General features: G+C 46.5%; 1 protein-coding gene across 2 annotated transcripts in view; it reads right to left on the reverse strand.

Annotated features, from left to right (window-relative positions):
- Positions 1-25,650, reverse strand: part of mgat1b (alpha-1,3-mannosyl-glycoprotein 2-beta-N-acetylglucosaminyltransferase b) — a 148,600-nt gene extending 122,950 nt beyond the window's left edge. The window contains exons 1-2 of one of the 2 annotated variants that reach the window (XM_041213624.1): positions 25,526-25,650; positions 18,374-19,220 (exon numbers count right to left, since the gene is read on the reverse strand). The gene's annotated coding sequence lies outside the window, so the exon portion shown is untranslated. Of the gene's footprint in view, positions 1-7,299; positions 7,372-18,373; positions 19,221-25,525 lie in introns of those variants that run through there. The other variant, XM_041213625.1, reaches the window with a different exon arrangement.
- Between the last annotated feature and the right edge of the window lie 721 nt (positions 25,651-26,371).

Below are 26,371 nucleotides of genomic sequence, written 5' to 3' on the forward strand. Positions count from 1 at the left end.
CATACCCAGTGCACACACCACCCCAAAAACATACACCAGTGCCACACCACACCCAAAAACATACCCCAGTGCCACACACACCCCAAAAACATACACAGTGCCCACACACACCCCAAAAACATACACAGTGCCACACACACCACACCCCAAAAACATACCCGTGCACACACACACACCCAAAAAACATACCCAGTGCCACACACACACCAAAAACATACACAGTGCCACACACACACCAAAAACATACACAGTGCCACAAACACCCAAAAACATACACAGTGCCACACACACCCAAAAACATACCCAGTGCCACACACACACCAAAAACATACCCAGTGCCACACACACCAAAAACATACCCAGTGCCACACTTCACCCAAAAAACATACCCAGTGCCACACCACACCAAAACATACACAGTGCCACACACACCCAAAAACATACCCAGTGCCACACACACCCAAAAACATACCAGTGCCACACACACACCCAAAAACATACCCAGTGCCACACACACCCCAAAAACATACCCAGTGCCACACACACCCCAAAAACATACCAGTGCCACACACACCCAAAAACATACCAGTGCCACACACACCCCAAAAACATACCCAGTGCCACACACACACCCCAAAAACATACCCAGTGCCACACACACCAAAAACATACCCAGTGCCACACACACACCCCAAAAACATACCAGTGCCACACACACACCAACAAAAACATACCCAGTGCCACACACACACACCAAAAAACATACCCCAGTGCCACACACACACACCAAAAACATACACAGTGCCACACACACACACCAAAAACATACACAGTGCCACACACACACACAAAACATACACAGTGCCACACACACACACCAAAAACATACACAGTGCCACACACACACACCAAAACTACACAGTGCCACACACACACACCAAAAACATACACAGTGCCACACACACACACCAAAAACATACACAGTGCCACACACACACCAAAAACATACACAGTGCACACACACACACCAAAAACATACACAGTGCCACACACACACACAAAAACATACCCAGTGCCACACACACACCAAAAACATACCCAGTGCCACACACACACCAAAAACATACACAGTGCCACACACACACCAAAAACATACCCAGTGCCACACACACACCAAAAACATACCCAGTGCCACACACACCAAAAACATACACAGTGCCACACACACCAAAAACATACACAGTGCCACACACACCAAAAACATACACAGTGCCACACACACACCAAAAACATACACAGTGCCACACACACACCAAAACATACACAGTGCCCCACACACACCAAAAACATACCCAGTGCCACACACACACCAAAAACATACCCAGTGCCACACACACACCAAAAACATACACAGTGCCACACACACACCAAAAACATACCAGTGCCACACACACACACCTAAAACATACACAGTGCCTACACACACTCACCAAAAACATTACACAGTGCCACACACACACACCAAAAACATACACAGTGCCACAAGCACACACCCAAAAACATACACAGTGCCACACACACACACCTCAAAACATACACAGTGCCACACACACACACCAAAACATACACAGTGCCACACACACCACCAAAAACATACACAGTGCCACACACACACACCAAAAACAACACAGTGCCACACACACACACCAAAAACATACACAGTGCCACACACACACCAAAAACATACACAGTGGCCACACACACACCAAAAACATACACAGTGCCACACACACACCAAAAACATACACAGTGCCACACACACACACCAAAAACATACACAGTGCCACACACACACCAAAAACATACACAGTGCCACACACACACACCAAAAACATACACAGTGCCACACACACACCAAAAACATACACAGTGCCACACACACACACCAAACACATACACAGTGCCACACACAACACCAAAAACATACACAGTGCCACACACACACCAAAAACCTCCACAGTGCACACACACACCAAAAACATACACAGATGCCACAACACACACCAAAAACATACACAGTGCCACACACACACCAAAAACATACACAGTGCCACACAACACACCAAAAACATACACAGTGCCACACCACACCAAAAACATACACAGTGCCCACACACACACACCAAAAACATACACAGTGCCACACACACACACCAAAAACATACACAGTGCCACACACACACACAGGCCAAAAAAAACATACACAGGTGACCACACACACACACCAAAAACATACACAGTGCCCACACACACACAACCAAAAACATACACAGTGCCACACACACACACCAAAAACATACACAGTGCCACACACACACACCAAAAACATACACAGTGCCACACACACACACCAAAAAACATACACAGTGCCACACACACACACCAAAAACATACACAGTGCCACACACACACACACCAAAAACATACACAGTGCCACACACACACACCAAAAACATACACAGTGCCACACACACACACCAAAAACATACACAGTGCCACACACACACACACCAAAAACATACACAGTGCCACACACACACACCAAAAACATACACAGTGCCACACACACACACCAAAAACATACACAGTGCCACACACACACACCAAAAACATACACAGAGTGCCACACACCACACCCACACACCAAAAACATACACAGTGCCACACACAACACACCAAAAACATACACAGTGCCACAACACACACCAAAAACATACACAGTGCCACACACACACCAAAAACATACACAGTGCCACACACACCCAAAAACATACACAGTGCCACACACACACCAAAAACATACCACAGTGCCACACACACACCAAAAAACATACACAGTGCCACACACACACCAAAAACATACACAGTGCCACACACACACCAAAAACATACACAGTGCCACACACACACCAAAAACATACACAGTGCCATCACACACACCAAAAACATACACAGTGCCACACACACACCAAAAACATACACAGTGCCACACACACACCAAAAACATACACAGTGCCACACACACACCAAAAACATACACAGTGCCACACACACACCAAAAAACATACACAGTGCCACACACCACACCAAAAACATACCCAGTGCCACACACACACCAAAAACTACCCAGTGCCACACACACACCAAAAAACATACCCAGTGCCACACACACACCAAAAACATACACAGTGCCACACACAACCCAAAAACATACACAGTGCCACACACACACCAAAACATACCCAGTGCCACACACACCCCAAAAACATACCCAGTGCCACACACACCCCAAAAACATACCCAGTGCCACACACACCCCAAAAACATACCCAGTGCCACACACACCCCAAAAACATACCCAGTGCCACACGCACCCCGAAAACATACCCAGTGCCACACGCACCCCGAAAACATACCCAGTGCCACACGCACCCCAAAAACATACCCAGTGCCACACGCACCCCAAAAACATACCCAGTGCCACACGCACCCCAAAAACATACCCAGTGCCACACACACCCCAAAAACATACCCAGTGCCACACACACCCCAAAAACATACCCAGTGCCACACACACCCCAAAAACATACCCAGTGCCACACACACCCCAAAAACATACCCAGTGCCACACACACCCCAAAAACATACCCAGTGCCACACACACCCCAAAAACATACACAGTGCCACACACACCCCAAAAACATACCCAGTGCCACACACACCCCAAAAACATACCCAGTGCCACACACACACCAAAAACATACCCAGTGCCACACACACCCCAAAAACATACCCAGTGCCACACACACCCCAAAAACATACCCAGTGCCACACACACCCCAAAAACATACCCAGTGCCACACACACCCCAAAAACATACCCAGTGCCACACACACCCCAAAAACATACCCAGTGCCACACACACCAAAAACATACCCAGTGCCACACACACACCAAAAACATACCCAGTGCCACACACACCAAAAACATACACAGTGCCACACACACCAAAAACATACACAGTGCCACACACACACCAAAAACATACACAGTGCCACACACACACCAAAAACATACACAGTGCCACACACACCAAAAACATACCCAGTGCCACACACACACCAAAAACATACCCAGTGCCACACACACACCAAAAACATACCCAGTGCCACACACACCAAAAACATACCCAGTGCCACACACACCAAAAACATACCCAGTGCCACACACACCAAAAACATACCCAGTGCCACACACACCAAAAACATACACAGTGCCACACACACCAAAAAACATACCCAGTGCCACACACACCAAAAACATACACAGTGCCACACACACCAAAAACATACACAGTGCCACACACACCAAAAACATACACAGTGCCACACACACCAAAAACATACACAGTGCCACACACACCAAAAACATACCCAGTGCCACACACACCAAAAACATACCCAGTGCCACACACACCAAAAACATACCCATTGCCACACACACCAAAAACTTACCCAGTGCCACACACACCAAAAACATACACAGTGCCACACACACCAAAAACATACACAGTGCCACACACACACCAAAAACATACCCAGTGCCACACACACACCAAAAACATACCCAGTGCCACACACACCAAAAACATACCCAGTGCCACACACACCAAAAACATACCCAGTGCCACACACACCAAAAACATACCCAGTGCCACACACACCAAAAACATACCCAGTGCCACACACACCAAAAACATACCCAGTGCCACACACACCAAAAACATACCCAGTGCCACACACACCAAAAACATACCCAGTGCCACACACACCAAAAACATACCCAGTGCCACACACACCAAAAACATACCCAGTGCCACACACACCAAAAACATACCCAGTGCCACACACACCAAAAACATACCCAGTGCCACACACACCAAAAACATACCCAGTGCCACACACACCAAAAACATACCCAGTGCCACACACACCAAAAACATACCCAGTGCCACACACACCAAAAACATACCCAGTGCCACACACACCAACAGAGAACCAAAATCATAACCAGTGCCCTACACACCAACACAGAGCCAAAAACATACCCAGTGCCACACACACCGACACAGAGCCAAAAACATACCCGGTGCCACACACACCGACAGAGCCAAAAACATACCCAGTGTCACACACACCATCACAGAACCAAAAACATATCCAGTGCCACACACACCACAGAAAACGAAAAACATACCTAGTGCCACACACACCAGAGAACCAAAAACACACCCAGATATTCAAAATTAAAATACGCATACACACACAACCAAAGACACATTCAGTGGCACTTCAGCAAAAACAACCAAAACATATCCAGCAAGATTCAAACACAGAGCCACAAACAGAATAAGAGCAAGAGAGCACATTAGAAATGAGAGAATAGGAAATAGAAAACCATGTACACACACATGGCCATGAAAACTATTGACATTTGAATTGGACTGGTTTCTAGGGAAATGCAAGTCGTTAAAGATCTAATTAAATCAAGGGGCGGCAGAAAGATACGTTAGAAAATAGGAACTGAAACTGTTGTAGTTTGAGAGCGATTATTTTACCATCTGGCAAACTCCAAACCCACAGAACCTGCTCCTGTTAAATAAGCAGCTTCTGCTCAAAGGTGTTAGATTACCTCAATGGCCTGATAAAAGGAGACTGTCCTGCTAAAGGAGATGCCTGCCAAATATCTACGTCAGTTTGCAGAACGAAAGATAATGTTGTCTGAGTTTAGGGGCCACGCTACAAGCAGTCTCCACAGGGCTGGGACAAACTTATTACTTACCAGGCACCTGGGAAAGAGCACCGAGAAGCTTTGTTGAACAAACTACCACCGAGCGACATTAACATAGAAACCTCTGGTTTTGATCTGCTCTCACTGTGTGCATTTCAACATGGACCCACGTAGCCCTTTCAGTGAATAACAAGCCAGGGCTGGACTGGCAACACATCACAGGGGAATCCAAATGATGGACAAGGTAGTCTCAAACCCTCACTCCGTGCTGGGTGAACGGGCCAGGTTAAAGACTGTGCTTTCCATGACTCAGCGGGGAGTGCTCCTGCCTCCAAGTCAGAAGGTTGCAGGTTCGAGCCCCAATTCCAGAGACTCGAGCACCAAAGATCCGGCCTGACACTCCAGTGCCAGTGCTGGGATGATGCTGCATTGCGTCCTTCAGATGAGACGTTAAACCCAGGTCCTGTCTGCCCTTTCAACTGGATGCAAAAGATCGCATGGACAATCTCCTTTTATCAGCCCAATTATTTCTGGACCAAGATCACTGAAAAAAAAAATTGCTGTTTGTGGGATCTTGCTGTGTGCAAGCTGGCTGCAGTGTTCCTTAATTACAACAACAACAACTACACTTCCAAAAGTACTTCATTGGCTCTAAAGCGCTTTATGTCGCCCCGAGGTCATGAAAAATGCTACATCAATGCAAGTCTTTCTTTCAAAGGGCGTTAACCTTTTAGATTTCGGGCAAGGCCACTGCTAGGCTATCACAAGAGTCCAGTCCATTGTGGAAACGCACAGCATCATCTGTGCAGAATTGCTCATACACATTTTTGTTTGGCAGAATCCTCTCTCGCACTGAAGGAGGTGCCGGGACCATCGAGCTGCAGACAGTCAGTCTGTGCTCTCTCCCTACGCCCAACTGTTGCTTCCAAAGCAGAAAGGACAGCAGCGGCAGGCTCGCCAGCCCAGTCACTCCGGCGCAATCTCCGGTCTCACCAGCAGAGTGTGGGGCAGTGACAGGCTCAACGCTGGAAGGGTGACCGGCACTTGCCTGGAGGCTATTCAACTGTGGGAAGCATCACAGAAGAGAAAGTTCCTGTTCATACCACAAAGTGGCTTTCTTGCAGATCTCAGTACATGGTGACCAGGAGGCAGGGCCCTTATCTTCTCCAACCCTGCAGCACCAACACAAATTGTAGTGCGTGGCTACCCAAGTCTAATGCGATTGGGGAGTGTCTAGTTTCCGTTCCCTCCCACCCCCACCTTACTTTACAAGTGACGGGTTAAAAGGCAGTAGCTACTAGAGAGCAGAAAAATGATTTACTTTCAAAGGACGTAAATTCGAAAGGTCTATTACATTAGCATCACAAATGAAAGAAATTTGGAACACACCTCATAGAATACAGAAACAGAGGGAGGGTAGGGCGATTAAGCTGTTAAAAGCTGACATACATTCATGTTTCTATACCACCCTCTTCTTTGAGAGGAAGTGCAATTTTACACACTGGCTGCCAACTCGATCACAATCCAACGATCACAGCTCTCTCCTCATTCCCTGCTCCCGGCCGATCTGAAAGCTTGCCCAACTATCAAGAGGAATAAAACATTTGGAAGCAGACGAGAAGTTCGGCGAGGGGTTGTGGAGGAAGCAGATTCAGACTCAGTGCCTTACTTCTTGACGTCAGACTTTGTGCTATGAACAACTTTGGATCAGCCACTCCCTGTCTGGGGTGAGCAGAACTGCCTGGTCAGCTCAATGAAGGTGCACAGCATTCCAGCAGTTCCCAATTCCCAACACTGCCTCAGCCTTCCTTGCTGCACCTACTACCCAATTTCCACCCCCACCCAAGTCGCAAATCACCCCAACAACAACTTGCATTTACATAGCACCTTTAACATAAAAAGAGAGGTAAAGATTTTCAGCAGCGGCGACAACACAATGTCTGGTTGTGGTAAAACTGGAGGGAAAGGGCACGCTAAGGCCCAGGCCCACTCCTCCAGAGCTGCTCTCCAACTTCCTGTCAGCTGCATCCACTAGGCTGCTGCGCAGGAGTCACTATGCTTAATATGTCGGGGCCAGAGCCCCTTATCTACTTGGCTGCTGTCCTCGAGCACCTGACCGACAAGATCCTTGAGCTGGCTGGCAACGCGGCCCAGGACAACAAGATGGCCTGCATCACCCCCTGCCACCTGCAGCTCCGCCATCCGCAATGACAAGGAGCTCAACAAGCTGCCGGGAGGGGTCACTGTAGTTCAGGGTGGGGTCCTGCCCAGCATCAGGCCGTGCTGCTGCCCAAGAACACCGAGCACGCCCAGCAAGGTTTATGCCTCAAGGGGGCGGGACAAGAAAAAGCTATAGAGGACCAACTGGAAGCAGTTCAGAGAAGGTTTACCAGACTAATACCTGGAATGGGAGGGTTGTCTTATAAGGAAAGGTTGGACAGGCTAGACTCGTATCCGCTGGAGTTCAGAAGAGTAAGAGGCAACTTGATTGTAACTTTTAAGATCCTGGGGGAGTCTTAACAGGGTGGATGTGGAGAGGATGTTTCCTCTTTTGGGAGAATCTAGAACTAGGGGTCACTCTGTAAAAATAAGGGGGCGCCCCTTTGGGACAGAGATAAGGAAAATATTTTCTGAGGTTCGTCAGTCTTTGGAACTCTTCCTCAAAAGGCAGTGGAAACAGAGTCTTTGAATATTTTTAAGGCAGAGCAAGATAGATTCTTGATACAATCAGATCAGCCATGATCTTACTGTACGGCAGAACAGGCTCGAAGGGCCGAGTGGCCTACTCCTGCTCCTAATTTGTATGTTGTATGGATGTTCGTATGACGCTTACTGACGTTGGGTTTTTTTGAGATTTGGGAGTTAGGAGCTGTACACCAGTAATGTTTCACATTGTGAATTAATCTAAAACTGAGGTAAAGACTGACTTCAGCTCTCCTACTTCACCAACTGGCTGTCAGGAGTTTAACACAAGGCGCTTCACAGGAGGGAGGTCAAACAGAACAATAGACACCCCACCAAAGATGGAGATCTGGTCACAATCACATTGCTATAATGTGGGATCTTGCTGTTTGCAAATTGGCTGCCTCGTCTCCTATATTACAACACTTCAAAAAAAAAGTACTTCCTTGGCTGCACAGTGCTTTGGAACGTCCTGTGAAAGGTGCTATAGAAATGCAAGTCTTTCTCCCCCACAACCTCCCCCCCCGCCCCCAAGTCTTTTTATTAGGACAATGAATGAAAGCTGGGTTAAAGGGTCAGGCTTTAAGCCAGGTCTTAAAGGAGGAGATGGAGGTGAGAGGTTTAGGGAAGTAATTTCAGAGCCTGAACCCTAGACTGCTGAAGACACAGCAGCGAAGGAAATAGGGGACACGTAAAAGGCCGGGACTGGAGGAGCGCAGTGTTCTTGGAGGGTTATAGATCGCGGCGAGAACATACAAAATAGGAGGAGGAGTAGGTCACTCGGCTCCTCGAGCCTGCTCCGCCATATAATTAGATCATGGTTGATCTGACTGTAGCCTCAATCACACATTCCTGTCCACCCCCAATAACCTTTCACCCCCTTGCTTATCAACAACCTATCTACCCCTGCCTTAAAAATATTCAAAAACTCTGCTTCCACCACCTTTTGGGGAGAATTCCAAAGGCTGCAGGGAGGCGGTGGCGTAACGGGGGTGGGGGGTCCCTTGGGTGTAGCGATTGGATAACCCACCCTTCCCAGGGTTGGGAGAAATATGGGACAGTGCGAAACTGTGGTTGTAATCTCCAATCACGAAACGAGTAAACCTGGAGTGGGTGTAACCAAAGAGACCCCAGGTTTGTGCTCCTGATCATAATCCAGTCGCCCCCGCTGTAAAGTGTGTGCGTTGGCTGAGGGCAGGATCAGGCCTGTCCAGCTGTCTCTACCTGCAGTTTAAGGCCTGCATATGAAGTTAAGGGCACAGTGGGTGAGGTTGTAGATGCTGACTGGCATCTTTGGACCTATTCCTACTGTTTGGGGAATCATCAACAAGGCAATATAAAGTCAGGATTAGCACATCAGACTGAGGCTAAAGAAGGAGCTGCAAAGGGTTAAACGAGTGTGGAATACATTATAAGTGACTATGAAACTCAAAAGTCAATCATTGCATTTGAGAAAAAATTTATCTGACTCCCCCTTAAATGTCACAATCATCTTGGAGAAAATAATGATGAAAGGGATCAAAGAAAAGAGATATTATGGACTCAATTGCTCTAGTGGATGAGCTGGTAACAGCATGGGGGTCCAAACAACAACAACCATATGTTCTTAATTGCTCTGATTCATTGTGGTCATTGTACACAGATGTACACATCCATCGTAATGTAACAGGGTGGGACCAGTAAGTGACCAGATGTTTCTGAGCAGTTCCTTGAAATAGCAGAGGACCATTCAGCCCCTCTAGCCTGTTCCGCCATTCATTTAGATCATGGCTAATGCATATCTCAACTCCATTTGCCAACCTTGGATCTCTAACTCTTAATATACCCTTACCCACCCCAAAAAAATGATCTATCAATCTCAGTTTGGATATTTCCAATTAACCTCCATCCTCTAGTCTCCATCCTCCATCTCTACAAGATTATGAGGGGCAGGGACAGGGTGGATAGGGAGCAGCTGTTCCCCTTAGTTGAAGGGTCATCACGAGGGGGCATAAGTTCAAGGTGAGGGGCAGGAGGTTTAGGGGGGATGTGAGGAAAAACTTTTTACCCAGAGGGTGGTGACGGTCTGGAATGCGCTTGCATGGGAGGGTGTTGGAGGCGGGTTACCTCGCATCCTTTAAAAAGTACCTGGATTAGCACTTGGCACGTTATAACATTCAAGGCTATGGACCAAGTGCTGGTCAATGGGATTAGGTAGGTAGGTCAGCTGTTTCTCACATATCGGTGCAGACTCAATGGGCCGATTGTACTGTGATTCGGTGATTCGACAGCTTTTTGGGGGAAAGAGTGTTCCAGATTTCCACTGGCCTCTGCATGAAGAAGTGCTACCTGACTTCAGCCTTAAACGGCCCAACTTTAATTTTCATAAAATTACAGAGTCACATTATTGCTACAGTGCAGAGAAGGTCGTTTGGCCCATCGCAGCTGCACCGACTCTCTGATTGAGCAATTCACCTGGTGCCATTCTCCCACCGTAACCCTGCACATTGTTTATTTTCTGATAACAGTCTAATTCCCTCTTGAATACTCTGATTGAACCTGCCTCCGTCACGCTCTCAGACAGTGCAGTCCAGGCCCTGGCCACTCGCTGCATAAAAGAAGTTTTACCTCAGATCGCTTTTGCTTCTTTTACCGACTGCTTTAAATCTGTGCACTCTTGTCCTTGATCCCTTCATGCATGGGAACAGTTTCTCCCCATCTAGGTTATCCGGACCCTCAAAATTTTGAACACCTCTATCAAACCTCCTCTCAGTATTCTCTTTTGACCCCTTGTTCTGGGCTTCCTGCTCCTCCCTCAGGAAGAAATAGTTCCTCCCTATCCACCCCTACCAAATTCTTTAATCACCTTAATTACATCACCCTATGGTTTACCGTACTGAAGGGATTATAATCATAGGTTATGCAACCTGCCCTTGTAATTAACCCCTTTAAGCCCTGGTACCATTCCAGTGAAACATGCTTCACTGCAAGCCATTGATTGAGAGAAGGAAGACGACAGCCCGCGTCACAATTTCCACACCAGGATGTCCCGAATTTTGTTTGTCCTGTCACCTGGTGGTGGTGGCTGGGGGCGGGGGGGGGTGGGTGGGTGGGTGTGTGAAGTGAAGGGGGGGGTTGGTGGGTGTGATGGGAGGGGGGTGGAGGAAGGTGGGGGGGGAAAACAGCCAGGCTAGTTTCCTAGTGGTCTAACAGGTACACCTGCAGCGGCCTGTGAACGCTAGCATTCTCTGAGCCAGTATGTGACGCAGGGAGAGACCAAAAGGCAGACAGGCTCGAATTTACAAGGCACCTCAGGCTGTTGCCAAGTACTTTTTGAAGCAGACCAATGTGCTCAGGGACAAGAGTGCTACCCCAAGCCATTGTATCTCAGTGACAGTCAGGAAGGTGCAGCGAGGAAGGGCAGGGCCCAGATATCACAAGCTGGATAGCCAGGGTGACAAGGGCTTTTGTTGAGGGGGTGGGGGGGGGGGGGTGGCGGCAAGCCCACAGACCCAGTTTGGAGATTTTTTTAATGCAGATGGCGCCATCACAAAGTATGCTTTTTAGAATCACTCAGCCAATAGGCTACTCAAAGGGGGAAAATAAATCACAGGGATATGAAGAAAGAGCCGGACCAGTGGTACAACCCTGAAAGAGCCAGTGCAGGCTTGACAGGCTGAATGGCCTCCTGTGTGGTACTATTCTAAGATTTTATTTCACCCCATCGTCCTCCTAGTCCTGTGATGTGGAGCCGTGCATTGAACGTTTTCAAGCTGCGATCCAGCTTGCCCAATTCGTTCCTGTTCCACAAGGGTCTCAAAAGAGGGAGCGGCAGCCCTAGGCTGAGGATTCAGATATCTATCTCCCCACGTGTCAAGCGTCCTCACCTGCTGTGCCTCCTCTGTGCCCACCCAATGAATATATAGAGAGAAAGGAATAAAAACAAACACTCCCTCTCCAGATTGGTCCCACACAGCAGCTGGCAGAAAACCCTGGGAAGCAGATGTCCTGCTACCAAAAACAGTACCAGGGGGAAATCATGACCCCAAGGGGCTGAATAATCTATTTTCTATGCGCAAATACCGAAAGGAGATAGTTACCTATGTTCCTGCTGCGGATTCCACTGACTGATGGGCAATGTTTTAAAGCTTTGAAGGGTGGTCATAAGCCACAAATGCTCCAGTACATGGCCTTGGAGAGTTGCATCAGCCCCTTTACACAGTCACCAGATCGTCCGCAACAACAACAACAACAACAGAAAAGCAATGCCCTGGGAATAGTACACAGACTCCATCTGCTACCTACTCAGTGCAATACATTGTCCAGGTTCAGTTTAACTAATCCAAGCAAAGTCCACACCATTGATGACTGGTCACTTTACAATTGGCTAACCTTCTAGTCAGTGGACACAGGACTAAAAGTCCAACTCCTTTACATATTAACTCAGCGGAGGAGTGGAACACAATGGTCCCTGAACAGTGGTTGTTGAGGGAATTACAACAGAAGCTGGTTGCCGTTACAATCGACAGAGGTAATCGCCCCAGTACCAAAAACAAAATGAAGAACTACAGCATCTACGCTGAATATTTAGACTTTACAGGCGATTAAGTACTTTTATCTTTTTAAAAAGTGGTGTCATTGTTGTAACTTAGCAATGGGGAGATGGTGGCATAGTAAGTAATGTCACTGGACTACTAATCCAGAGGCCCAGACTCTGGGGGTTTGAATTAATTAATAAATCTGGAATTGAAAGCTAGTCTCAGTAATGGTGACCATGAAACCATCATCAATTGTTGTAAAAACCCATCTGGATCACTAATGTTCTTCAGAGGAGGAAACCTGTCATCCTTCCTGGTCTGGGCTACATGTGACTCCAGATCCACAGCAATGTGGTTGGTTCTTAAATGGCCTAGCAAGCCACTCAGTTCAAGGACAAGTAGGGATGGGTAACAAATACTGGCTTTGCCAGTGGTGCCCACATCTCATGAAAGAATAAGGAAAACACAGCAGCCAATATGCGCAGAAAGGTTTCGGAAACAGCATTTCTTTTCAAAAGGTGATGTTGTTGGAAGGATAAATATTGTCCCAGGAGACTTCTCCTCTGCTTGTCTTCGAAACAGTGGCCAAAGAACCTTTTACTTCCATCCTAGAGGGCAGACATGGCCTCGGTTTAACGTCTCATCTGAAAGACGGCACCTCTGAAAGTGCAGCACTCCCTCGCTACTGCACTGAAGCGTCAGACTAGGGAGCCTCCTTTTGGCTAAAGATGCTTACAGGCACCATTCAAGCTGCTGTCATGGGAACCATAGGCCTGAATTTTCACGATTGGCAGGCCCAGGAGCAGTCGAGAAGTGGACCCTCCCCTGACCGCGATCGGCCCCCAACCGCGATTTCATGCTGGCTGGCCAACTAACAGCCAGCCAGCATGAAAACGTGGGCTGAAAAGCTCAGCGCTGCCGGGGTTGGGGGGCAGGAGGCAGACGATGACGTTCCCAGCAGCGTGGGAGAGCGCTGAGAGAAAGCTCCCTGAAGGCAGAGAGCTGCCTCAGGGAGCTGCAGACCCCAAAACCATGAAATAAGGTTTCGAAAATCAGGCAAAAAAAAAAATGTCCAAGCATCACATTCAGGCATCTGAACATATAGATGATAAAAATGCTGCCCACAGATTTTTATTTCGTTTAATAACGGAAGCCTCATCCCACCCTTGGACGAGGTTTGATGAAAAATGCAAAGTCTGCCTGGCCAGTTCGCCCATCCGCCAACCATAAGGGCCACAAACAATCGGAGACAATTGCGCCGTTAACGGGCTTAATTGCCCTCTTAATTGTCGGCGGGTGCGCTTCTGATTTTTGCACATGCCCGCCCAGCAAAATATTGTGCGAGTGTGGGATGACATTGGGACACTCGCCCGACGTCTTCTCGCGCGATTTTACACCCGATCGGGTCCGGCACGCGAGACATAAAATTCTGCCCATTGACTCAGCAGCTTAACATCGATGTTGGGGGATTGAATGGAATGTCTACTAAAGGAAAATATAGAGCAAAATCTAGAAACCACAAATACAATAATGAATAGTCAGCTTGGATTTCAAAAGGGAAATTCTTGCGGGAGCAAACGCTTCAATTTTTGTGAAGCAGCACGAGAGAGATTAGAGGAGAGTAACACAGTAGATGTATTTATCCAAATTTCCGAAAGGCTTTTGGTAAGATGTGACATCACAGATTAATGAGTAAGGGGAGAGAATGCAGAGTCACGATCTGAGTAGCAGAATGGATAACTTTTGTTTAAATTCTTTCACGGGATGTGGGGGTTGCTGGCAAGGAGCATTTGTTGCCCCTCCTTAATTGCCCTTGAACTGACCTTGTTGGTCATTTCAGAGGGCAGTTAAGAGTCAACCACATAGCTGTGGGTCTGGAGTCACACGTAGGCCAGGCCAGGTAAGAATGGGCAGATTTCCTTCCCTAAAGGACATGGTGAACCAGATGGGTTTTTACGACAATCGATAATAGTTTTGTGGTCCCCATTACTGAGACTCGCTTTACATTCCAGATTCATTAACTTAATTCAATTTTCACCAGCTGCCCTGGTGGGATTTGAACCCTTGTCTCCAGAGCATTAGCCTGGGTCTCTGGATTACCAGTTGGTTTCAAGACAGAAAGAAGGGAGTAGGGGTAAAAGGAGTAGTTTTTCAGGGTGGCAGAAGTGGTGTCCCACAAGGATCACACTGTCCACATTTATATTAACAATATAGGCTTTGAAATGAAAAACACAATTCCTTAATTTGCAGGTGACATCAAACTAGCAGGGGAGGGGGAATGGAAATAAATTACCAGACGACATTAATAAGCTTGCAAAATGGGAACATAATTGTCAAATGAGTTTCAAAACAGCTAACAGAGAAACTGAATTTTGGCAAGAAAAATAAGGAGGTCACATCCTACTTGAAAAATAAATGCGGTAGAGGAACGAAGGAATCTCAGAGTACAATTGGACAAAACACTGAAAGTAATGACACAGGTTAATAAAGCCTTAACAAAAGTTAAATCAAGGAACAGACTGGGTGCTGTAAAGAGGTAGAATTGAAAAGCAAAGAGACACTAATTTAACCAAGGTTAGACCACGCTTGGAATGCCATGTACAATTCTGGTCACTCCATTATAGAAGGATGTAACTCTTTTGAGTACAAACACGTTTCCATCTGTTCCTATTCAGATGAAGTTACATTGTTTCATAGTTTGCCATTGTGAGATTTGAACTCTTGATCTTAGGGTTACAAACCCAGTACCATAACCACTTGGCCATTTAGGCCAAGCCTAGAAGGATGTAGAGGCACTGGAGGGAGAGCAAAAGATTTACAAGGACAGCACCAGAAATACAAAATTATATCTATCAGGAGAGGATGAGTAAACTGGGTCTCTTTTCTCTTGAAAAGGGAAGGCTGGGGGGTCGTGTAATAGAAGCCCTTAAAATCATGAAAGGTTCCGACAGAGTACACTCCGCACTTGTGGGTTAGATCAAAACCAGAGGCATCAATGCAAGAAGCACAGTGAAATCAAATCTGGAATTCAGAAGAAACATCTCTGTCCAGAGAGTGGTGAGAATGTGGAACTCACTACCACAGGGAGTGGCTGACAAGAATAGTATAGGTACATTTAACGACAAGCTGCATGGAGAAAGGAACAGGGAAGTGATACTGACAGAGTTAGATGAGGAAAGATGGAAGGAGGCCAAAGTGGAGCCTAAATGCCGGTATGGACTGGTTGGGTAGAGCAACTCATTTCAGTGCTGTATATTTAAAGTAATTCTATGTAATTTGTACTGCTTTCCAGCCCCAGTCATCTCCCTTTCAACACAGGCATACACCCAATCTACTTGCTTCATGTATTTTTTCTGAACATACAAACTCTCTTATTGTTATCAACTAACTTCCTGTTATGCTACGAAGCAGCTTGCAAATTATTCAACCCTTTAGCGTCCTCTTTGGTGATTAGAGAGGCAGCTGGTTTGGTTCCATCTCCCTTTTCTCTCTCCTCTGATGAAATGTTTCCTTGCTCATCAGCTCCCAGGAAGGATTCCTCTCCTCAAAATGTTAACCTACCTTTCCCCGCCATTAGTGATGACAGAGCCACTATGCACTTTCTGTTTACGTTTCAGATCTCCAGCATTAGCCTTTTGCTTCCTGTTTATTGGCGATAAACATACAGCCACCAGCTATGTAATGGCGCAGTTGCTAATTGTCCGCCACCAAATGCCAGCATCTACTCAACCACATGGAGCAGGTCGGCAACCTTGGCCCCACACTGGCACAGTCCAGAAAGAAGGGCAAGGCTGCAGAACATTGTCCTGCAAAACCATCGAGCGACAGTTCAAACCCAATACATCATCAATTTCTGAATGCCTCGATTAGATTCTAGTCTATAACTCACTCTCAGGTATCCATTATCCTAGATATAAACCAGCTAAACCCCTCGATTAGATTCCAGTCTGTAACTCACTCCCTGATATCCATTATTCTACATTAATACATCTGCCCTCTCAGGTGAATGCAAAAGATCCCACAACCCTATTTCGAAGACGAGCTGGTGAGCTATCCTCAGGGTTCCTGACCCAATATTAATCCTTCAAGCAACATTAATAAAACAGATTACCTGGTCATTATTGCCTTATAAGGCCCTATAGAAATGCAAGTCTATTTTTTAAACATACAAATCATTTGAACATTTCAGTTAGATTGCAGTCCGTGTGCACTTACTATCAGGCATGAGTCTCTCAAACATTTTCTATTCGTGAACCCCCCATGCGGTGAAAGGAATATTTCTCAGTAGTAGACCCAGGTTCCAAACCACTTTGCTGGAATGTAATGAATGCCAGCAGTGGGAGGCTTAAGATGCTGAATCACCGTTATCAAGCCTGTGCTGCGACCATGTGTTTGCTGTGCAGCAAGACTGCTGAGCTGTTCAGCGGGGTCTGCACAGTTCGAAAAGGCGGCTTCACTGACATGAGGTTCCTGTGAGCTCAAGAATGGCAAAAATACACACGCACTCGCACACAGATACACACTCGCACACACCCAGCGCAGCCCAAAGTGACCTGGACAACCATTCAAGAGAAACAGCGGAGACAGAAAGAAGAACCCATCAGGGAAAGGTATTAACTTAAGCCAAAGACACAAAGGTTAGGAAGTGTGGGGTGGGGCGAAGGGAATACGGGACAGGAAGCACAGCAGCAGCTCAGCAGAGCAAGACAGGGCACCCTGCAAGCTGCCTGCTGCAGATTGGAAGATTTAGACCCTCACCCCAGTCTTGCCAGGCCAGTTCCAGCTGGAAACAGCAAAACAACCCAACACGTTACCTTTTTAGGAAACAGAAGTGCAATTTGAGAGGGAATTTGGATTAAAAAATGGTCAAAAACTTGGAATAACAATATTTTGGCTAGACGTGGTTTCTTCCCCTCCCAGGTCTGCAGGCTGTAATAAAGAGCAAATGGTACAAAATGGCACCTTTCCAAGAGTATAGGGGGAAAAGAAAACATGAGGTTAAAAGGTCTCCCAATGCCTTTAATCTGCCACAGACATACAAATATAAAAAAGGGACAATCAAGGTCGTGCTGGACTCAGTTTAGGAAAAAAAAACCCAGCTTGTTGAAACTAGACTCTTTAAAATAAAAGGACTTTTGCAGAAAAAAGAAAAAACATCGACAGATTAGTTTCATTATTAATACTCTTCCCTCTCACCCAAATACCATGTGGCGATGCCTGTGAACAGAGGCTCTCCTTTGCACTGTAACAAGTACAGTTTCGCACCCTGGGAAACTTTTAACAAGCATAATGTTCATGGAATTAAAAAGCACAGTCAGTCCTACCAGGAGAAGCGGCTTCAATCCTATCTGCCCATTTTGTCCTCGGAGGGGGTCGCACCAAGTGTGAAGCGGAGGGCAGGTTGAGCCCTCGGGTCCAGACTGTGCAGTGGATTATCAGAGATTCTGCCTGGATTCCCAGTTATTCCTCCTTCTCTGTCTCCTTTATTTCTGTGCTCAGAGAGCTGACTTTGCTTTCTGTACTTTGGCAGCCTTGGGTGCTAGCCACTCACCCTCGGCTAAGAGGAAATGTGTCACTTTCGGGTAGGCCCCCCAGTCAGGAAATCTCTTGCACTGATTGTTCGGAGCATGAGCCAGCCTTCTCTGCACTGGGTTCTTTTTTTTTTAAATAAAAAAAAAGGTTCCACTCCTGACAGAAGTCAGTCACTCCTGTTCCCGGACGCCCTGGTTTGCTCGCAGGATGAGATTCAGTCCGAGCAGAGAGTTCGAAACGGAGGCGGGCTCTGATTCTGCGGCGGGTTTGTGCGGTCGCTCAGCTGGTGAAGTGCCCGGCATCAACATTCATCCTCTCTCGGGGAGCGCGGTCCGTCCCGCAAGGTGTGGCCGGCCACTTCGGAGAACTGCCAGTCCTCGGTCACCAGGAGTTCGCCTGTTACAACTTGCTGCTGTCGCTCTTTGCTGTTTGTCGTGTCTTACAGGCAGGCGAGGATAGAGTCAGTCTGAGTGATCAGAAGCGGATAGGCTCACCACGCCAGGCTCAGGTCGGGTGCTCCTTAATTTACAACATTGTGCTCACAGCGAAACAGAATATCCAGCACTATCTACAGGATAGGGTGGTGTCTCCGCCGCACTGGTTCACACGCGCTCTCCTCTTCTGCACACGAGGGTCTCACTGTGGGATTGAGAAAAAACAAAGCAAGAATAAATCTGCTGCTCCCTTCCAATCAATGCCAAAGGCTACCTGCTTTTTTTCATTCATTCACGGGATGTGGGCGTCACTGGTTGGGCCAACATTTATTGCCCATCCCTAATTGCCCTTGAGAAGCTGGTGGTGAGCTGTCTTCTTGAACCGCTGCAGTCCATGTGGTGTAGGTACACAATACTTTTAGGATGGGAGTTCCAGGATTTTGACCCAACGACAGTGAAGGAATGGCAATACATTTCCAAAACAAAAACAGAATTACCTGGAAAAACTCAGCAGGTCTGGCAGCATCGGCGGAGAAGAAAAGAGTTGACGTTTCGAGTCCTCATGACCCTTCGACATGAGGACTCGAAACGTCAACTCTTTTCTTCTCCGCCGATGCTGCCAGACCTGCTGAGTTTTTCCAGGTAATTCTGTTTTTGTTTTGGATTTCCAGCATCCGCAGTTTTTTGTTTTTAATACATTTTCAAGTCAGGATGGCAAGTGACTTGGGAGGGGAACTTCCAGGTGGTGGTGTTCCCATGTGTCTGATGCCCTTGTCCTTCTAGATGGTTGTGGTCGTGGGTTTGGAAGGCGCTGTCTATCTAAGGAGCCTTGCAAAATTCTTGCAGTGCACCTTGTAGATGGTACACACTGCTGCCATTGTGCTTTGGTGGTGGAGGGAATGAGTGTTTGTGGATGGGGTGCCAATCAACCGGGCTGCTTTGTCCTGGACAATGTCAGGTTTCTTGAGTGTTGTGGGAGCTGCACTCATCCAAGTGAGGAGTATTCCATCATACTCCTGACTTGTGCCTTAGATGGTGGACAGGCTTTGGGGAGTCAGGAGATGAGTTACTTGTTGCAGGATTCCTAGCCTCTGACCTACTCTTGTAGCCACAGTATTTATATGGGTAATGCAGTTCAGTTTCTGGTCAATGGTAACCCCCAGGGGGATTCAGTGATAGTAATGCCATTGAAAGTCATGGGGCGATGGTGACATTCTCTCTTGTTGGAGATAGTCATTGCCTGGCATTTGTGTGGTGCGAATGTTACATGCTACTTGTCAGCCCAAGCCTAAAGTCTGAGTTTATCATTCTCATCCTCATGTGCAACCCCTGCATGGCATCGCTCCCTTCCTATCTCTGTAACCACCTCCAGCCCCACAATCCTCCAATATCTCTGTGCTCCTCCAATACTGGCCTCTTTACCATCCCAGATTTCCTCTGCCCCACCTTTAGCTGCCTAGACCCTAAGCTTTGAAGTTCTCTCCATAAACCTCTCCGCCTCTCTTTTTAAGATGCTCCTTAAAATCCTTAAAAAGAGAGAGAGCCTAGAGAAAACAAAGGCCTGTGAATCCTACATCTCAGCCCGCCATCTCAGAGATATTCAAACAGGGAGTTCTGAAGGATGGGATGCTTGAGGATCTTTGCTCTTGAATGATCCGTTGGCTAAAGACGAGGGTGATAAATGGAAAGGATGAATGGATTCGGGGCAATGGGCTTTACTTGAGGAAGGGGCTGATGACAGCAGTTTTTGAAAGAGTCAGCACTGCGCCCCCTGTACAACACAAGTTTTCAAGCCTGCTGTGCGTGGGTCTGTCAGATTTCTGTCTGGGGCCAGGTGTACTGTGAAAACACTGACTCCATAATTCAATAATCCATAACTTGTGCAGGATAATGGAAATGTCAATTCTGTTCCTATAAACAAAAGACAAAATGTTTCCAGCAATCACGGCACAGCAAGTAATTAGGAAGGCAAATGGAACGTTGGCCTTTATTGCCAGAGAGATGGAGTATAAAAGTAGGGAAGTCTTGCTACAACCGGACAGGGCATTGGTGAGATTGCACCTAGAGTACTGTGGACAGTTTTGGTCTCCTTACTTAAAGAGGGATATACTTGCAGTGGGGGCAGTTCAGAGAAGGTTGATTCCTGAGATGAAATGGCAGAGGAACTGAATAGGTACTTTGCGTCAGTCTTCACAGTGGAAGACACGAGTAACATCCCCAAAGTTTAAGAGAGTCGGGAGGCAGAGGTGAGTATGGTGGCCGTTACCAAGGAGGAGGTGCTGGGAAAACTGAAAGGTCTGAACGTGGATAAATCACCTGGGCCAGATGGATTACACCCCAGAGTTCTGAAGGAGATAGCTGAAGAGATAGTGGAGGCGTTAGTGGTGATCTTTCAGGAATCACTGGATCAGGGAGGGTCCCAGAGGACTGGAAAATCGCTAATGTAACCCACCCCCCACCCGCGTTTAAGAAGGGAGTGAGGCAAAAGACGGGAGATTACAGGCCGATAAGCCTGACCTCAGTCGTTCGTAAGATTTTAGAGTCTATTATTAAGGATGAGATTTCAAAATGCTTGGAAGTGCATGGTAAAATCGGGCAAAGTCAGCATGGTTTCAGCAAGGGGAGGTCATGCCTGACAAATCTGTTAGAATTCTTTGAGGAGGCAATGAGTAGGTTAGACAAAGGAGAGCCAATGGATGTTATCTACTTAGACTTCCAGGAGGCCTTTGACAAGGTGCCGCACAGGAGGTTGCTCAGTAAGATAAGAGCCCATGGTGTTAGAGGCAAGGTACTAGCATGGATAGAAGATTGGCTGTCTGGCAGGAGAGTTCCAGAGTTCTGAAGGAGATAGCTGAAGAGATAGTGGAGGCGTTAGTGGTGATAGTGGGTTAGGGATAAGGGGGTCCTTCTCAGGATGGCGGCCGGTGACTGGTGAAGTTCCGCAGGGGTCAGTGTTGGGACCACAACTTTTCACTTTATACATTAATGATCTAGATGAAGGAACTGAGGGCATTCTGGCTAAATTTGCAGATGACACAAAGATAGGTGGAGGGACAGGTAGTATTGAGGAAGCGGGGAGGCTGCAGAAGGATTTATTCAGGTTAGGAGAATGGGTAAAGAAGTGGCAGATGGAATACAACATGGGGAAGTGTGAGGTCATGCACTTTGGTAGGAAGAAGAGGCATAGACTATTTTCTAAATGGGGAGAGAATTCAGAAATCTGGAGTGCAAAGGGGCTTAGGAGTCCTAGTCCAGGATTCTCTTAAGGTTAACTTGCAGGTTGAGTCGGTAGTTAGGAAGGCAAATGCAATGTTGGCATTTATTTCGAGAGGAATAGAATATAAAAGCAGGGATGTGTTGCTGAGGCTTTATAAGGCTCTGCTCAGACCACATTTAGAATATTGTGAGCAATTTTGGGCCCCGTATCTCAGGAAGGATGTGCTGGCCCTGGAGAGGGTCCAGAGGAGGTTCACAAGAATGATCCCAGGAATGAAAGGCTTAACATATGAGGAATGTTTGAGGACTCTGGGTCTATACTCGATGGAGTTTAGAAGGATGAGGGGGAATCTGATTGAAACTTACAGAATACTGAAAGGCCTGGATAGAGTGGACGTGGGGAAGATGTTTCCATTAGTAGGAGAGACAAGGACCTGAGGGCACAGCCTCACAGTAAAGGGAAGACCTTTTAGAACAGAGATGAGGCGAAATTTCTTTAGCCAGAGGATGGTGAATCTATGGAATTCATTGCCACAGAAGGCTGTGGAGGCCAGGTCATTGAGTGTATTTAAGACCGAGATAGATGGGTTCTTGATTGGTAAGGGGATCAAAGGTTACTGGGAGAAGGCGGGATAATGGGGTTGAGAAACCTATCAGCCATGATTGAATGGCAGAGCAGGCTCAATGGGCTGAATGGCCTAATTTCTGCTCCTATGTCTTATGGTCTTACGAAGGGGTTTGTCTTATGAGGAACGGTTGAGCAGGTTGGGTCTTTACTCACTGGAGTTCAGAAGAGCTAGAGCTGATCTTATTGAAACATATAAGATTCTGGGGCGGGGGGGGGACTTAACAGGGTGGATGCTGAGAGCATGTGTCCCCTCACGGGAGAAACTAGAACCAGAGGACACAGTTTCAAAATAAGGGGACTCCCATTTCAGATGGAGATGAAGAAGGATTTCTTCTCTCAGAGGGTCATGAAGCTTTGGAATTCTCTTCCAGAGAGCAGTGGAGGCTTGGTCTTTGGGTATATTCAAAGCTCAGTTAGGTAGATTATTGCATTACGTGGGAGTTATGCTGAACAGGCAGGAATGTGGAGTTGAGGCCAAGATCAGATCAGCCGTCATCTAATGAAGGGCAAAGCAGACTTAAGGGGCCTACTTCTGCTCCTTTTTTTTAATGGTTTTATGCTCTTATGTAATCCTTTGGGTAGCTGATACATTTCTAAGTTAAGACAGGTTGACTGACAAATAGAAAGCCATAAATCACAAATAGGCGCAATCACCAATGCCTTTCCTCCATCTCGATGCAACAGAGAGATCACCAACTTTTTCCCTTCATGTATGTATAATCGCCCGTGACACAGCTATTGCTAAATGTGCACATCTAGTTCTGAATATTCCACTCAACCCTCAAGTGTGAGCATCAACATCACCTTTCCAACACCGTTGCTTCCCCGGCCAAGGGCAATCACTGACCTCCAGTTCAAACTCTTAAATCCAAACAACACTGACACAAAGTTCTCCCATCCATCCAGACATACCCATTTCAACACAGCCATTTTTCAACTTTGCCCACATCTCCTTATGACGTTTATATATCGATTATAATATCTCTCTGCTCTCTCCTTGGGATATTTATATATTGATTATAGAATCTTCCTCTTGCTCCGTGGGATATTTATATATCGATATCGAATCTCTTTCCCCCCCTGCCCTTCTATGTGATATTTATATATTGGCTAAAGAGTCTCCCCCTCTCTCCCTGTGATATTTAAATATCGATTATAGAATCTCACCGTGGGATATTTATATTTTGATTGTAGAGTCTCTCTCACTCTCGCTGGGATATTTATATATCAATGATAGAATCTCTGTCCTCTGTCCATGTGATATTTATATTGATTATAGAATCTCCCCATCTCTCGGTATGATATTTATATGCAGAATTATATAATTTCTCCCTCTCTCTCCATGTGATATTTATATATCGATTATAGTACCTCTCTCACTTTCTCCATGTGATATCTATATATTGATTATTGAATCTCTCCCCTCTCCATGTGATATTTATATATTGATTATAGACTCTCCCCCTCTCTCCACATGATATTTATATATCAGTTATAGAATCTCCCTCTCGCCGTGTGATATTTAAATATCGATTATAGAATCAGCCCCTCTGTGTGATATTTATATATCGATTATAGAAGCTCCCATCTCTCTGTGGGATATTTATATATTGGTTATAGAATATGTCCCTCTCTCCATGCGATATTTATATATGGATTATAGAATCTCTCCTTCTCTCCGTGTGATATTTATATATCGGTTATAGAATCTCTCCATGTGATATTTATATATCGATCATAGAATCTCCCCCTCTCTCTCTCTGGGATATTTATGCATCAATTATAGAAGTTGCCATCTCTCTGTGAGTATTGATGTATCGATTATCAAATCTTTCCCTTTGTGTGAGATATTTACATATTGATAATAGAATATGTCCCTCTCTCCATGTGACATTGATATATCAATTGTCGAATCTTTTGTCTCTGTGGGATATTTGTATATCGATCATAGAATCTCTCCCTCACTCCGTGGGACATTTATATATTAATTATAGAATTTCCCCACTCTCCGTGGGATATTAATATATTGATCATGGAAATCCCCCCTCGCCTCTCCGTGGGATATTTGTACATCGATTATAGAATCTCCCTCTCCGTGGGACGTTTATATATCAATTACAGGATCTTCCTTCTCATTGTGGTACATTTACATATTGATTAGGGACTATCTTGGTTCTCAGCTCTGTGTTTCTCACTTCTCGGTTTATTTATATGTTGATTATGAAGTTTGTCACCTCTCAGTTGTATATTAATGTACTGATTATGGAGATTGTCACCTCTCAGTTGTATATTTATATACTGATTATGGAGATTGTCACCTCTCAGTTACATGTTTATATATTGATTTTGAAGTTTGCCACCTCTCAGCTGCATACTGATTCTAGAGTTTCTCGCCTCTCAGTTGTACATTTATATATTGATTATGGAGTTTCTCACCTCTCAGTGGTATTATAGACTCTGATACCCCCTCTCTCCCTGTTGAAGCTGCTGCCTGGGACACTTGTTCTCTCTCTGCTGTCACCAGGGTGACTGAGAACCCGGGACCCGGCCTGGTCCCCATGGTGACGAGTCCCTGGGGTCTCCATGGCGACGGGTCCTCCCTCCCCGCGCCCAGCTCGCCTTCCTCCCCAGCGCAGTGGGTGCCCCCTGTCTCCATGGTTACTCACCCTCTCCCCCATGGTTCCAGCTCTCGCGCTTCCTCTCTTCCTGCTCCAGCCGGGCTCGGCGCGGCGCCCGCGCGCACAAAATAGACGTCAACGCGTCTGCGCGCCGTGCGCTCGCGCGTTCAAAGCGCCGCGTGGGGAAGTGGGGGAGGCGAGGGACTGTCGGGGAGGCCGACCCTAATTGGCCGCTCCGGCGTCAGGTGACAAACAGCAGACGTGGTCAACACCCGTTCGGCTCTGACTGGCTGACCTTGAGCACGTGCTGCGCGCCTATTCTGTGAATGAATGATCAGGACTGAAGTTGGTAGTGGCATTGACGTCCCAGTTGCCAACCCTCCCGTATTACCTTGAAATACTCTCAAGGGAGGGGGAAAAAAATGTCATAGCGGCTTTGGAAAAGTGAGTTCCCCACCCCCCCCCCCCCCCAAAAAAAATGTCTATTTATTGTGAAACAAAAAAGTCTGTTTCACTGGCTTTTAGTATTTATTTTTATGGTAATTAGCCATAGTCCAACAAAGGACCATAGACATTTCTCTCCATCAGAGGGAGAGACAATTGGTGTTGCAGACAGGAGGGTGTTTAATTTAAACAGCCCCAATTTCGCCTCTCACCACTTATCTGTAAACAGAGAGGTGTTTTTTGATTTCCCCCTCAATACATGGTAGCGTATTTTCCCAACACCTCAGTTTTGATGTGATCCAATTCTCTATTCATCACCCCACAGCAAACTTCAGCTTGGATGAACTAAAAAGGTTAGTTTATTTTACAGATTCAAGATGCTGAATGGGGAGCTGTCACTACTCAAGACCCGGTACATTCCATACAATAAAAAAAGGGGATAAGGGGAAA

The sequence above is a fragment of the Carcharodon carcharias genome, chromosome 19 (genome assembly GCF_017639515.1).
Source record: "Carcharodon carcharias isolate sCarCar2 chromosome 19, sCarCar2.pri, whole genome shotgun sequence".
In the NCBI taxonomy this organism is placed as follows: Eukaryota; Metazoa; Chordata; class Chondrichthyes; order Lamniformes; family Lamnidae; genus Carcharodon; species Carcharodon carcharias.